The following is a 16,477-nucleotide window of genomic DNA, read 5'->3' on the forward strand; positions in this document are numbered from 1 at the left end:
TAAATTCTTATATTTCATGAGTTTAATATAAATTATCTTTGGAATAAATTGTTTGATTTATATCGCTTTGATTGAATCCATGATTTATTGGCCATTTATTATGTGATTGTGATGGTTTATTCTTTACATTCGAAAGAAGTAGAATAGACTCGATATATATAAATTGACATAGGGTCCGATATGGGATAGAAATATACCCCTATGCTTTATGCAATTCGATAATTGTTCATAGAATTTCATGCGTTTTTGTATGTTACATCATCCATAGAAATATAGGCTGATGATATGCAGAAATAGATCTAATATATATCGAGAGAGTATATTAGATAGGCGTAGGAATATTGAATTGACAATTTTCCATTGATTAATTGGATTTGTGAAATTAGGGTTTATAGAAATCAAATTGGGATTCGATATCCCAATGATTTTAGTTCAACTTATTTCTACAATTTCATTTACAACATTGCATATTTACATTTTAGTTGAGTTGTTGAGTCATTTAATTAGTGGAATTTCGAAATTAGGGTTTCCGATTTCGAAATTTGGGTTTTCTTCAAAATTAGGGTTTTTAATTGGGGGTTTCTTCCAAAATTAGGGCTTTTCACATTTAAACCAAATTTTCATTCAATTAGATTCGGTTAAGGTCACATTAGTCTAATTAGAGCTAATTCAATCCTCGTGGGAACGATACTTGGACTCATAGTCCATTTTACTACTTGTTAACGAACCGTACACTTGTGATGGGTTTTAAAATTGAAACAAATAAATACGCGAACAAGAAACAATAGAGAGGTGTTCGCTAGCAAAGGATTTTGGGCTGTTACCATATGGTGATCTTGCTGAAATTGGAGAAAGAGGAGTCAACCTTAGTGGTGGTCAGAAACAGCGTGTTCAACTTGCCCATGCGCTGTATCAAAATGCTGATATATATCTTTTGGATGATCCTTTCAACGCTGTAGATGCACACACTGCCACAAATCTCTTTAATGTAAGGACATTATTAATAATATTAATAACTGCTCTATTTCTCATTCTCATTCTCATTCTCATTATAATGTGACTCAAACGGGCTCTAAGATTTTTTTATTGTCTATTATAAGGTACGCTAAAAGATGGTCCGATGTCAGGTCCTATTCCCTGTACTAAGTTTTGTTTTTCACCTTTATTTCTTTCTAGTATTGATAAATACTCCACCCTTGTAGTGGTTTGATTAAACAGACTTCAATCTCGTCAGGAATACGTCATGGAAGCCCTCTCAGGGAAGAGTGTCTTACTTGTGACACATCAAATTGATTTCTTTTCTTCATTTGATACTGTCTCGGTCAGTTTCTCATCAAACATTCTGTTTGATATTTAAGATTATTAGTATATTATGTAAATTTCCAGTTTCCCTCCTAAAAGCATGATCCCATTAAATGGTTGATGATTTATTTATTTTTTATTTTTATTTTATTTTATCATTAATCACAAATATTAACAATTTGTCTATTCTTTTTAACAGTTGACGTCAGATGGGGAAATTTTGCATGCTAGTTCTTATTCTCAGATGCTGTCCTCAAGCCAAAAATTTCGGGACCTTGTTAATGCACACAAAGAGATGGCAGGTTTTGAGAAGGTTTTTTCAAAAAGGCATGAAGTTTCTTCCAGAGAGATTCGCAAAATTTATGCAGAGAAAAACTTCAAACATCAGGACTTGATCAATTGATAAAGCAAGAAGAAATGGAAGTTAGGGACACTGGATTTAGACCCTACATTCTGAATTTAAATCATAACAAAGGCTTTTTGATCTTCTTCTCGGCTGCTTTCTTTCACCTTATGTTCCTGCTTGGTCAAATATTACTGAACTCTTGGATGGCTGCAAATGTTGATGATCCAAATGTTAGCAGATTGAGGTTGATTGTCGTCTACTTGCTGATTGGAATTGTGTCGACTTTGTTTATGCTCTGTAGCCTGTAGGTCCCCCTTAATGGTTGCATTAGGGAAGCAGTCATCAAAAGCAATATTTTCCGAGCTACTAAATTCTTTATTTCGTGCACCCATGTCATTTTATGATTCTACGCCTTTGGGAAGAATACTGAACCGAGTAAATATTTTAAATATTTCATGACTTGAAGATATTCTGAAGTTAATGATTTTATGTCTATAATATAATTTCAATCCTGCAGGTCTCTTCGGATTTGAGTCTCTTGGATCTTGATGTTCCCCATATCTTGATGGTAGCTGTCGCAACAACTATAAATTTTTATTCTAATCTTGCTGTGTTAGCTGTTGCTAATTGGCAAGTTTTATTTGTCTCCATAGCCATGGTCTTTCTTGTTATTTGCATACAGGTAACATCGTTCTCGTAAAAAATGCTACACGAAAACTGCACAACCTTAAAAGAATCATTGAGCAGTATATAAGGCTTTATGAGAAAAAACAACAAAACTTGAAGAAAACTGCCGGCATTAAAAGACAAATTTATGCACCATGTGAAAAATATTTTACCAGTGGGTTCGGAAAATTTTTCTTGTGTTTTTTTCCCCTCTAAATTTCATCTACTTTAAGTAATATAACTATCTCACACACAGAGATACTACTTTCAAGTTTCAACTGCTAAAGCGTTGATGCGGATCAATGGCACCACTAAATCTTTCCTAGCAAACCATCTAGCTGAATCTGTAGCTGGAGCAACTATAATAAGAGCATTTAAAATGGAAGATTATTTTATCGCCAAGAACCTTGAACTCATTGACACAAATGCCAGTCCTTTATTCCACAATTTTGCAGCAAATTAGTGGCTAACCCAAAGGCTAGAAATAGTTGCTGCTGCCGTTGTTGCCTCCTTGGCTCTCTACATGGTTTTACTTCCCCAGGAACTTTGATCTCAGGTGAGTGATCATATCAGTCTACATCAGTTTGTATTGCCAAATCCGAAAGAATACACTATATTTGTTTGACGCTCATCATTTTATTACTTCTGAAGATATTGTTTACCCCAGAAAATGTTGCCAACAGATGCCGGACCCACCCGCGCACACATGAGCTAAGGTCCTACACGCTAAGACACGAGGACGGTCTGGAACGAACCTCTTTAGGGGCGTGGGAGTAGCTCAATGACGCGGGACGAGAACGTTCGAAATTCAGTGGGATATTCGTAATCCGATTGTACAATAATTACCAATCGGTGCTCATGAAAGTGAATGTAAATGTGTATGAACTCGTATTATGTTGTAAAGATAATAAGAGAGAGTAAAATGTGGTTTCTTCTATTGATTCTTGCATTCACTTTCAATGTTATACAAGGGAAGTATTTATAGTATTACATGTGAAATGGCAGCCCTTAGATGAGGTGACACGTGGCCTCATCTTCTCAATTCAAATATCCAATCCTAGGTATCACTCTTGACTTACTAGTTTGCTGCGCATTTATTGCTTGTGCAGAGCCCCATACTAGTGATAAGACCTGACATATGCACTTATGACAAACGTTCCATCAATTATTCTAACCAAATCCTTATGTAGGAGATCTCTTGGGAGAAGTGACCATGGAAGACGTCCCTTCATAGTTCGGAGGCTTCTGCTTCAGTCACGTAGTATGTCCGCTGTAGGGCTTCGGCAATCTTCGCAGGCCTCGGCACATGAGGCTCGGTTAGTTTCACTGGCTTCGGCATATGGGCCTCGGCATAAAGGGCGTCGGCCATTCAGCCCACTTCGGCTAGAGTGCACATGGTTCGGAATGAGTGGACCATAGGTCCACGTAGGTTGGCCAAGTATGACAACACGTAACAATAGTCCCACAAGTCCAAGTATAGTCATTTATGTAATGCATGGACTTTAATGAAGTAAAGCCAGTGGGTTGGGTAAAGATTGAAAGAATTTTTCAACCCAAATACTAGTCCCCAAGTCCAAGTATGGATATTTATATCATGGTTGGAGTTAGAAATGTGCTATTGTGGGTGAATGATGAAAAAGCCGAGGATTATGCCGAGGTGGTTAGGAAACCAAACCTGCGAGGCTTGATGGCTGAATGTTGAAGATGAAGCCAAGGTGGTTGGAAAATCGAACCTGCAAGGCTTGACGGCTGAATGTTGAAGATGAAGCCAAGGTGGTTAGGAAACCGAACCGCGAGGCTTGACGACTGAATTTTGAAGATGAAGTCGAGGTGGTTGGGAAACCAAACTTGCGAGGCTTGATGGCTGAATTTTGAAGATGAAGTCGAGGTGGTTGGGAAATCGAACCTTCGAGGCTTGAGGGCTGAATGTTGAAGATGAAGCCGAGGTGGTTGGGAAACCGAACCGGCGAGGCTTGACGGCTGAATGTTGAAGATGAAGCCGAGGTGGTCGACAATAATTGTTTCTTGGTAGTTGTGCCAATGATTTGATATTTTGCGCGTGTTTTTTAGGAAAGGTGGCTGAATCGTTGCGACTTCCAAGGCGCCTGCTGCCGTCGAATTAAAATCGTAATTATTAGAATAGCTAGAGCTTCTAGAAGCTGACGTGTTGGCTGAGGTGCATGGGAGACACGCTTAAATCTGAGGCATAGGTTTGAAAAACCGTTTGCATTCTATGCCTCGGATTTGATTTTGAAATGAAGGGTTCAGATTGAATGATCTTCGATCTGAGGGTCGGGGTTCATCTTGGCCCTTTATAAAAGGCGAGAGAACTCCAATTTTTAGAATTTTCCAGCACTTGCAATCTGATTTCTCCTCTTAGAGCTTAGACATTCCGACGTTGAGGCACTTTCGTTTACTGCTTTTCCGGCCCACTCTGTTCGCGTAGTTTTTCAGTTGGTATTTTTCACAGAAAATCGTCCTTTTATTGTGTTATTAGTTGCTTTCTGAGATGGAGTCAACTTTGGGTAGGGAGTTGGTCACTGTCGCGTCGTTTGGTCGGGGGTCTAGTTACAGGGGGGACTCCGAAGTTGAGCAGATTGCTATGACCGAGGAGAAAGTAGATTACAATGTAGAGTGGGGGTGTCTAGAGTCCCTTCGAATATGACGTCGAAGAGGTTGGGGGAGATAAGGGAGAGGTACTGTGTACCTCATTATGTGGACATGTTGGTGCTCAAGGCCCATGAGCGAGCCTATTATCCGAGCTCGGGGTGCGTGGCTGTGAGTGAATATTTATTTAGGGCAGGTATGCGTCTTCCTCTGCGCCCCTTCTTCCGGGCTGTGCCGAGGAATTTCATGTTGTCGCCGACCCAGGTTCTGCCAAATGGGTGGAGTCAGTTGGTCGGCTCGTACTTCCTGTGAAAGGAAGTGTCGCTTGGGGAGGATATGCCTCTCCACGTTTTTATGACTCTCTTTCAGCTAGGATAATAGGTAAGGAGTCCAAGGGGTGGTATTACTTGACTCCCTAGGGGGCCCATGCACCTTTTGTGGTCGAGCTGCCTGCTTCCATAAAGGGATGGAAGGAGTCATGGTTCTGGGTTAGGGACAGGTAGCAGGCGGTGGAGGGAGACAAAGCCCTGTTTTGCACAGTACCAACCCAGTACTACGAAGCTCGTGAGTCTCCTACCCTAGTAGTGTGCATTCCGTTTTTAGCTTTAATTTTTTGTCTAACTGTTGATGCCTCGTTTGCAGATTGCAATATGAGGTTCGAGCTGAGGAGGGAGGAGTTTGAAGTGACAGAGGATATTTACAAAAGACCTCTAAAGCTTCGCCACTTCGATCACCTCATCGACAGAAGTCGCTATTTCCTGGACTTCGAACTGATGGCCTCCAAGGGTATGAAGCTCCCACACTTGCATATTTTTTATGTTTTTATTTTGGTACTGACGCACTGTGTTCTGCAGATAAGTTCAAGAGGAAGGAGTACCTAGCTCCTGACATGGCGTCCATACTGAGGGTAACTTCCACTGTGAAGATGAGGCCCCTGAAGTCGGGGTCAAGTGGTGCGAAGGAGGTCCGAGGTAGAGTTGAATGTCTATCGAAGGTCAGCACCTCGCAGGCTTCCGAAGAGGGGACCCCCAAAGGCAAGAAAAGGCCAAGGAGCCTCGGGGGAAGGAGAAAGTCCCTGAGGAGCCGAAGAAGAGGAAGCTGGTGCACATCTCCAGCTCATCTGGCAAATTTGGGAGTTCTATGTCCCAAGGCAAAGAAGCCGGACCGCCAAAGCTACTGGAGGCCGCCTCAAAAGCGGCTAAAATTGAAATGGTCAGGCATACAGAGGCTGATGAGGCGAGGGAGGAGGCTGCAAGGAGGCAAGTCGAGGTGGTTGAGGAGGAGGCTGCCAAAGAGAAACCTGTTCGAGTACAAGGCAAGTCTCCGAGCTTTCTTGCCGACAGGGAAGAGCCTCTGGCCCCAGCTTTGGTGGAGGCCCTACCACCTGAGATCCAAAGCGCCACAGAAAGTTTTTATAGATTCTGGACGGATCGGTGGCAGTTGCACGCCTCCTCCTGTGATGCCACAGACTTGACCAGGGCTCTTGTGAGCCAAAGTGTTAGGACCTTTGGCCTCGTACTGGAGTGCAGGGAGGCTCTTATTGACTTTCAGACGAGGACCCAGTCCTCTGAGAAGAAGGCTGCCCCCCTTGCAGAGGAGCTGAAGGCAGCTAAGGTCGAAGCTGAAGATGCTAAGGCCCAAAAACTTGAAGAATCGTCCAAGCTGGAGTCTGCCTTGGTTCAGATAGAGGCATTGAAAAGGGAGGTGCATGAGTCCCAGTGTAAGGTAGCCTCCTTGACAAAGAAGGTGGAGGTTTCCAATGACCACTAGAGGGTGATATCCGAAGCCTTGGAGAAGGCTAACCTGGAGCTGGCAGGGGCCCATGATGCATACAAGTTTTTCGAGAGCCAAATTAAGTGGTACGTCGATGATGCAACCCATGCTAGGGGGGAAGCTCAAAATGTAAGGGAAGAGGCAGTGAAAGACTACATTGTCAATTTCCACAATAATGAGGAGTACCAGAGCTTCAGCACATACTGGAGGAACTTTCCTTATGCCGAGATGATGGAGCGAGCTGAGGAGTTGTACCCAAATCAGGACCTGTTGCAACTAAGGTCGGAGTTTGTGGACGAAGTGCCTCAAACCCCAGCTGGTGAAGCGGTGGGAGATGAAGTAGTAGAGGCAAAAGAAGCAAACTCTGAAGCTCAAGCTGCGGACGCCCCAGCTGCTGAAGTACCTCCATCACCTTCTCAGGCTTAGGATAGTTTTCTTTTCAGTTATTCGTGATGTACTGGCCTAAGGCCCTCCTTTTGTAACCTCAATTGAAAATCAATGTAATATCTTTTTCGTCTAAGTGTGTTGGCCTCGTTAAGTAATTGAACGTAACATTGATTGAAGAAATAAATAACTTTAATTGGGTATCCTTACTCCAATCACTTGAACAAATAAATTGTATGAAAGACTCATGAGTTCTGACCAATATAGGACTTAAGCAAATGAATTTTACTTAAGCTTAATAGCTGTAATCTCAAGAGATCTTAAGGATAAATTGTTGTAGCTGAAGTGTATATGCCTCGGATTTCAGGCGAGGTAGCCCAGAAATGGACGCTGGCCTCCCTTCCTAACATGGTAGATAATGTAGCCATGTTGAGGCTTCTCCCCTTAGCGTTCAGTCTCGGTAAAGAGAGGCATGTGTAGGCGCCTCGAAGTTCAAGCGAGGTGACCCAGAGATGGGACGCTTGCCTCTCCTCTGAGGTGACGACGCTTCCCAACATGGTGGATGGTGCAAGCATGTTGAGGCTTCTGCCTTGGTGTTCAGCCTCGGCAAAGGGAGGCATGTGCAGGCGTCTCGGAGTTCAAGCGAGGTGGCCCAGAGATAGGACGCTTGCCTCTCCTCCGAGGTGACGATGCTTCCTAACATGGTGGATGGTGCAGCCATGTTGAGGCTTCTCCCCTTGGCGTCTAGCTTTGGCAAAGGGAGGCATGTGCAAGCACCTCGGAGTTCAAGCGAGGTGGCCCAAAGATGGGATGCTTGCCTCTCCTCCAAGGTGGAAGGCATGTGCAAGCACCTCGGAGTTCAAGCGAGGTGGCCTAGAGATGGGATGCTTGCCTCTCCTCCGAGGTAACGACGTAATGCAACACAGTTTTAAGCAAATGAATTTTATTGAATCATAGAAATGTTACGTGAGCTGGGAAAGACCTTCCAGCGAGGTGATACATTTACTGGTAATAGATTCTGAGGTGCTCGATATTCCATGGATGGGGTTGTGCCTTGTAGTTCATGTCTTCAATCCAGTAAGTCCCAGGCCGAATCTCTTCTTTGATTTTATATGGGCCTTCCCAATTCGGACCCAGGGAACCAGCACCAAGTTCCTTTGAGGAGAGGAAAACCCTCCTTAGGACCATGTCCTTGATTTGAAATGATCTCTTCTTTACCTTTAAGTTGAAGTACCTCGTCATCTTCCTTTGATATGCGCTGAGCTTCAACTGGGAGTCATCTCTTCTTTCTTCAATGAAGTCGAGGTCGCACCTTCGAAGCTCGTAGTTTGTTATTTCACTAAAATGCAGACGTCTTGGAGACGGAAGTCCGACCTCAACGAGGCTCATTCCCTTAGTACCATATGCCATGAGGAAAGGTATTTCCCCGGTTGGCGTCCTCGTGGTGGTTCGGATTACCCAAAGAACTTGTGGTAGCTCGTCCATCCAGGCCCCTTTTGACACATCGAGCTTCCTTTTCAGGACGTAATTGATTGTTTTGTTGACAGTCTCCACTTGGCCATTTGCTTGTGGGTGGTAAGGCGTGGAGAAATGCTTCTTGATGCCGAGTTCTTCGCATAGTGCTCTGACCTTCTTGTTGTCGAATAGTCTACCATTGTCTGAGATAATTGAGTAAGAAATCCCAAACCGGCATATAATATTCTTCCACAAGAACTTGGAAGTGTTGGCTTCTGTGATTTTTGTCAGCGACTCAGCCTCAACCCATTTCGTAAAATAATCAATGGCCACAATTGCAAAACTTGCACCTCCTCTACCTTTAGGTAGAGGGCCTATGAGGTCCACACCCCATTTCGAGAAAGACCAAGGGCTGGAGACCACGGTCAAGTCCTGCGACGATTGCCTTCGTATCGAAGAGAATCATTGACATTTGTCACACTTTCGTACAAACTCGAGGGCATCCCCTTTTAGGGTAGGCCAATAGTACCCTTACCTCAATATCTTTTGTGCCAAAGATAGACCTCCGGAGTGATTGCCGCACACGCCCTTATGGACTTTTCTTAATATGTAAGTAGCCTTTTCTCCCCCAACACATCTTAAAAGTGGGGAGGAGAAGCTCCTCTTATAGAGAACATCATCAACGAAGAGAAAGTGGGCTGACCTCCTCCTTAGCTTGTAGGCCTCATGCTTGTCAGTGGGTAGTATCTGGTCTTTGAGGTATGCTACGATTGGCTGCATCCAGGTAGGGGTCCCAGCGACCCACATGACATTGGGGGCCTCGATCGATGGTAGGAGGAGGTGCTCTATGTGTACTACCGTGAGTAGTTCTGAATCTTTGCTACTAACGAGCTTGGATAGTGCATCCGCATGAGAATTTTTTATGCGAGGGATCTGGGTCGGTTCAAATTTTTCAAAGGATGGGATGAGGTTCATCACCATTTTCATGTAGGAGACCATCGTTTTGTCCTTGGCTGAGAAGTTACCATTTACTTAGCTAACAACTAGATGGGAGTCACTGCTGATAATGAGCCTCTTTACTTGCATTTCCTTGGCCAGCCTGAGGCCTGCAAGTAGTGCCTCGTATTCTGCTACGTTGTTGGTGGCCTTGAACCTAAACCTCACCGCTGAGTCTAGCTTGTGACCTTCAGGGCTGATGAGGACCACTCTAGCACCTGAGCAGGCGTCCCCAGTCGACCCATCCACGAATAAGTTCCATGTAGGGGGCTCAGCCGATTCCATGATTTCATCTACCTCGGGTAAGTTGGTAAATTCTGCCACAAAGTCAACCAAGGCTTGACCCTTGATGGCTGCCCTAGCCTTGAACACGAGGTCAAATTCACTTAGCTCCACTGCCCATTTCAATAATCTTTCTGAGGCATCAGGCTTTTGGAGCACTTGCCTTAGGGAAAAGTTTGTCAGCACGTGGATGGTGTGAGCTTGGAAGTAGGGTCTTAGTTTCCTGGAGACCGTGATCAAGGCCAAAGCGAGTTTTTCCATATCGAGGTAATGGGTTTCCGACGATAGGAGTGCTTTACTTGTATAGTAAACTGGAAGTTGGGTGGTTTCCTCTTCTCGAGTCAAAATCGAACTGATGGCCTCATTTGAGACGGCCAAGTATAGTTGTAGGATCTCTCTGGGCTTCGGTTTGGAGAGGAGAGGGCCTGCCCCACGTGCCTTTTCAGGCCTTGGAAGGCCTCTTCACATTCCTCGTTCCATTGGAACTTCGTCCCAGCTTTCAGTACTTTGAAAAATGGGAGGCATTTGTCTATAACTTTGGAGACAAAGCGGCTGAGTGCGGTCACCCGTCCAGTCAAACTTTGCACTTCCTTTGGCTTTTGGGGAGACCTCATCTTGTATAGGGCCTCAATCTTCTCCGGGTTGGCGTCAATTCCGCGTTGATTGACCATGTATCCCAAGAATTTGCCGGAAGCCACTCCAAAAGCACACTTGAGGGAGTTGAGCCTCCTCCTATATCTTCTCAAGGTCTAGAATGTGCTGTTGAGGTGCATTATGTGGTCCTCAGCCTCCAGACTTTTTGCCAACATGTCATCCACGTATACCTCCATCGTCTTGCCGATGAGGTCCATAAACATTTTGTTGACGAGCCTTTGATAAGTTGCTCCGGCATTTTTCAACCCGAAGGGCATCATCCTATAACAATAGAGGCCTCAATCTGTGATGAAAGAAGTGTGCTCATCATCGGCCAAGATCATGGGTATTTGGTTGTAGTCGGAGTATGTGTCCATAAAGCTCAACAACTCGTGCCCAGCCATGGAGTCTACTAGTTGGTCAATCCTTGGGAGTGGAAAGCTGTCTTTCGGGCAAGCTCTGTTGAGGTTGGTGAAATTGATGCACACCCTCCACTTGCCATTGTGTTTCTTTACCAAAATCGGGTTGGAGACCCACCTCGGATAGGTAGCATTCTTGATAAAGCTATTTTGGATGAGCTTCTGAACCTCTTTCTTCAGAGCCTTGTACCTTTCAGGATTGAGGGCTCTCCTTTTTTGTCTGTGTGGACAACCTTAGGATCGACCTTCAGGTGGTGGCAACTAACCTTGGGGTCTATGCCTACCTTGTCCTCATGCTTCCAAGCAAAGACATTAAGGTTCTTACTTAAGAAATCTTTAATATTTTCCTTCAGAGTGTTGGATAAGCCCTTGCCTACCTCAGCATCTTAGATGGGTCTCGGGGGTCCACCAAGAAGTTCTCAAGTTCCTCGACTAGGGATGCTTGAGGTTCGTGTTCAATTATACGGGGATCGATCTCGTCAATAACCAAGACCTCCAGATTGGGTAGTGCATCTATCATATTGATATCTTCTGGTTCAGTGGGAGCATCACCTGGGACATCGGTCATGGCTATATCGGCTATGATTACATGGACGTCCTGGGGCTCTACCTTTTTGATGGAGCTTAGATAACACTCTCTTGACCCTCTTTGGTCACCTCTCACCGTTGCTATCCCATTTTTCGTCGGGAATTTCATGCATAGGTGGTGGATGGAGGTGATTGCTCCCAATTCCTTTAGGGCTGGCTTACCTAATACTCCATGGTAAGCTGATTGACTGTCAACAATGAGGAACTCCATAAAGTTCATCGTAGCTTGGGTAGACTCTCCCATCTCTACTGTAAACGTTATCTTTCCCCTTGGAGTGATGCTATCTCCTATGAATTCGTACAGAGGAGTTGTGGTAGGTGTTAACTAATGATCCAATATCATCTTGTCAAAGACGGATTCGAAGAGAATGTTGACAGAGTTACCATTGTCAACTAACATTCGCTTGAGCCCATTTTAGGCTATGGCGGCCCTCACAACAAGTGTATCGCAATGGGGATAGTGAACTCTTTCGGCGTCTTCCTGGGTGAAAATAAGGGGTGGAACTTGGTTCCTCCGGGAGCTGCTGTCCACAATGTAGCTTGCCAAAGGGGGGTGTTTAGCTTCCCGGGCGTAATTCCTTTTGGCATTTTGTGTCTCACCGCCGACATATGGGCCTCCAAATATGGTGTCTATCTCGTGGATAGGGGCCTCATCCTCGGCTTGTCGGTTTCTTCGGTACCTGCGTCCTTCCCTAGGCCTCTCCGTCTCATGCTCTCTCCGTCGTGGGGAAACATTCCTTTGACGAGAAACAGCCTCCTCACGCCCACGTCGATTGTCGTGTCTAGGCGGGGGCCTATTCGCCTGGGGCGATTCATTTCTGTCCCTAGGGGGTTCCAATAGGGAGTGGTACGCATAGTCTCGGCAATATGATGTGTCGTGTCCATAGGACCGATGGTGTACACAGTATCCCGGTGGGTTTCGATTTGACCTATTTCTAGGTCCTGAACCCCGGCCTCGACCTTTCCCCCTACGGGATCCTTGTGGGGTTTCCGTCTGCCGGGTGTCGGTAATTAGGTAAATATCCTCATATGCCAAGGTAAGAACCGCGTTCAAAGTGGTGGTGGTAAGTGCTTGGCCAGAACTCTCATTTCCAGCCTGGTTCATTTGGTAGTCCATCAGGTGGGAGGTCAGTCCTCTAGCACGCTGCCTTTGAGAAGGTGGGAGGCCTCTACTTGCCTTGTTCCTATGCTCAATCAATTCTTCATTGATGATTTCCCGCCTCATCATCTCGAGTAGGGCATCATAGGTGGTGGGATCTTGATTCTGCACGTCCTTCTAAAATAGGGTATTCATGTTCAAACCTCCTCTTAATGCGGATAGTGCCTCACGGTCGGTGACTTGCACACAGTACGTCATCTCATCAGTGAAGTGCGATAGAAAGCTCTTTAGGGACTCCCCATGTGCTTGTCTTATGTCTTGGAGGCGTTGGATGGGGGCCTCTCCATCTTTGCTTACCGCGAACCTCTTCAAGAATGTTGTCTTGAACTCGGGCCAGCTTCTTATGCTCGCAGCTGGTAACTTGCTATACTAAATTTCAGCTGCTCCACTAAGTGTCAGATGGAAAGCTCTATACTTCACAACTGGGGTGGCGCCCCTTAGGCTCATGTGAATTTTATAAGCATTTAGGTGCTTCTCTGGGTCACCTCTTCCTTCATACTTTGGTATCTTTGACATTATATAGTGGTTTGGAACCTGGGCACTCCTTAGTTCCCTGGAGAATGGTAAATTCTCATCGTCGTCGTCCAAGTCACATGACCTTTGCTGTTTATCTGAGTCATATTCTTCGGCCTCTTGCCTCGGTAGTTGGTGAGAAGTTCCCGGACGATTCCTAGCATCGTCCTCCCTCCTCTGGCGCCTATTTCTAGGCAGAGCAACACGGGGGACATTTTCATGCCTCTCTTCTGGTTGCTGGGGTATCGGAGGTGGAGGCGGTTGCCTTGTCCAAGGCTGGTGTGTCTGCTATAGCCTAAGCCTCGGTTCAACGGGGCTAATTCTGTCAAATACACTGCCTGCCCTTCTATTTCTTAATTCTTGCTCATACATAGGTGGGAAGTTATCATGGTTCAATGGGACCACGGTGGGTCGGCCAGAAGCGTAGTTGGAGAAAATATCAACTTCCACTTCCCTTTCAAACGGGCTTCTACCTCGGCTATAGTCCAGTAAGGCAGTTCTATGACTTTGAATTTCGTCTTTTTGCTGGTAGTATCCCTGAGCCTGAGGGGCATATGGAGGAATGGGGAAGCCTTTCTGGCCCTGCATTTGGGCCATGAGCTCCCTCATAGCCAAGTTTTGGCTAGCAATATCTCTCATGTTGGCCGCCATGGTAACCATTTCTCTTGACAGTCGTGTCGTTGCCTGCATTCCACCTCTTTTTTGGTGGTGGTGGAGTCTTTGCCGAGCTGCTGGGGCAGCGGGTGGAAGAGGCACATTTACATTTTCTCTTACTCTTCTAGGGGGTGTGTCTTTGTTTGAACTTATTTTCTTTTAGTTTGACTTCAGATTTTGCTAAGTTGTGGGGCTTCCTCTTATTCTTTTTCAAGAACAAATCCTTTTTCAAGGAAGACGCCCAAATGCTCTTCAATAAGCTTTCACCATAAGGTTGTTTGTGATTATGGTATGGTTTCCCACATACGGCGCCAATCTGTTGACCCCAGAAAATGTTGCCAATAGATGTCGGACCCATCCACGTACATGTGAGCGAAGGTCTTACACGCTAAGACATGTGGACGGTCTGGAACGAACCTCTTTAGGGGCGTGAAAGTAGCTCAATGACGCTGGATGAGAACGTTCGGAATTCGGCGGGATATTTGTAATTATATTGTACAATAATTACCAATCGGTGCTGATGAAAGTGAATGTAAATGTGTATGAACTCGTATTATGTTGTAAAGATAATAAGAGAGAGTAAAATGTGGTTTCTTGTATTGATTCTTGCATTCACTTTCAATGTTATACAAGGGAAGTATTTATAGTATTACATGTGAAATGGTAGCCTTTAGATGAGGTGACACATGGCCTCATCTTCTCAATTCAAAAATCCAATCCTAGGTATCACTCTTGACTTGCTAGCTTGCTGTGCATTTATTGCTTGTGCAGAGCCCCCATGCTAGTGATAAGACCTGATATATGCACTTATGACAAATGTTCCATCAGTCATTCTAACCAGATCCTTATGTAGGAGATCGCTTGGGAGAAGTGACCATGGAAGACGTCCCTTCATGGTTCGGAGGCTTCTGCTTCAATCACGTAGTACTTCCGCTGTAGGGCTTCGACAATCTTCACAGGCCTCGGCACATGAGGCTCGGTTAGTTTCACTAGCTTCGGCATATGGGCCTCGGCATAAAGGACGTCGGCCATTCAACCCACTTCGGCTAGAGTGCACGTGGTTCGGAATGAGTGGGCCATAGGCCCACGTAGGTTGGCCAAGTATGACAACACGTAACAGATATAACCTTGATCCTTCCCCTAATGCCAGGTATCAAACTTAATTGTTTCGGAAGAAAGGATCCACCAGTGTATGGACATACCAAGCAAGGCTCCTCCAGTGTTAGAAGAGAACCATCCCCCTGTGAACTGGCCTACCAAGGGTAAAGTGGATATTTAAGATTTGCAGGTAAATGTTGCTTGAATTTGAAAAGCAGATTAAATATAGGCATGATATGCCACTTGTTCTACATGGGATTTGTTGCACATTTGAAGGACACAAAATTGGTATTATTAGCCGAACTGGCAGTGGAAAGACTACCCTTATCAGTGCCTTGTTTCGTCTGGTGGAGCCCATGGCTAGGAAGATCGTGGTGGATGGAGTCGACATTTCAACAATTGGGCTTCATGATTTGAGGTCTCATTTTGGGATTATACCTCAGGATCCTACCCTTTTCAATGGAACCGTGAGGTACAATTTGGATCCGTTGGCTCAACATACTAGCTAAGAAATGTGGAAGGTAATTATTGGTTGCTACTATTGTATGTTTGGCATGTACAATGAACAAGATTTTATATTTTCTTTATTAATACTATCGAATACTATTTAGTCTACCTTACCAAAGATGCTAGTGTCTTTATATTCTTGAGAAACGCTAGTATTGACAAGATGATAATCTACATTTACCATGAAATCTTAAGTTACTTAGTAAGTGCCAGCTCAAAGATATTGTTGAAGAGAAAGACAAGGGCCTAGACTCTCTTGGTAAGTTCTAGGGCATGTGTGATACAGATATCAGTAATTGAAATAATAAAGAACAAAAAACGTGTCATTTTAGTTTCAGAAGACGGAGTAAATTGGAGCGTGGGGCAGCAGCAATTGTTTTGTTTGGGACGTGCTTTATTAAGGAGAAGCAAGATATTAGTACTTGATGAAGGACTGCAACAATTGATAATGCTACTGATTACATCTTGCAAAAAACTATTAGAACAGAATTTGCTGATTGTACTGTGATAACTGTGGCCCATAGAATATCAACAGTGGTGGATTGTACAATGGTTCTTTCTATCAGTTAAGGTGATTTCTCTTACTTCAACATTTGTGTAGGCAAGATTCATTTTTTTTTATCACATCTGATGTGATCTGCCATGCTACCATGTTGAATTACCTTGTTTGAATATATTGTGAGACATTTCATTCAAACACTTCAACCACGCTTACCAATTCTAGATATGAATGCAGGGAAGCTGGTAGAGTATGACCAACCCAAGAAGTTAATAGAGAGAGAAAATTCGTTGTTCGGGCAGCTTCTCAAGGAATACTGGTCTAACCACCCTTCTGCTTAATCACACTAATGCAAACTACATCATCTTTTATATCTGTAGATTTTAAAGTGTAGTATACGAAAGATTATTACAACTACAATGTGGAAAATGTAAACTCTCAAAGTGTAAAACCGAGCCAAACGACCCAAAGCTTCTTCAACATCACCAATGGAATCTCTTATGATGTTGAGCTCAGATTTGTACCACACCGGATCATACACCGTTGTCCACGGGAATGGCAATGGGAATACCGAGAAAAATCTCCCGAAAGCCACC

The 16,477-nt window shown here is 44.4% G+C and overlaps 1 pseudogene; it reads left to right on the forward strand.

Moving 5' to 3' along the window:
- LOC111375174 overlaps nt 1-16,231 on the forward strand; it is a 51,581-nt pseudogene extending 35,350 nt beyond the window's left edge.
- The last annotated feature ends 246 nt before the right edge of the window (nt 16,232-16,477 follow it).

This window comes from Olea europaea, unplaced genomic scaffold (genome assembly GCF_002742605.1).
Source record: "Olea europaea var. sylvestris unplaced genomic scaffold, O_europaea_v1 scaffold1346, whole genome shotgun sequence".
NCBI lineage: Eukaryota > Viridiplantae > Streptophyta > Magnoliopsida > Lamiales > Oleaceae > Olea > Olea europaea.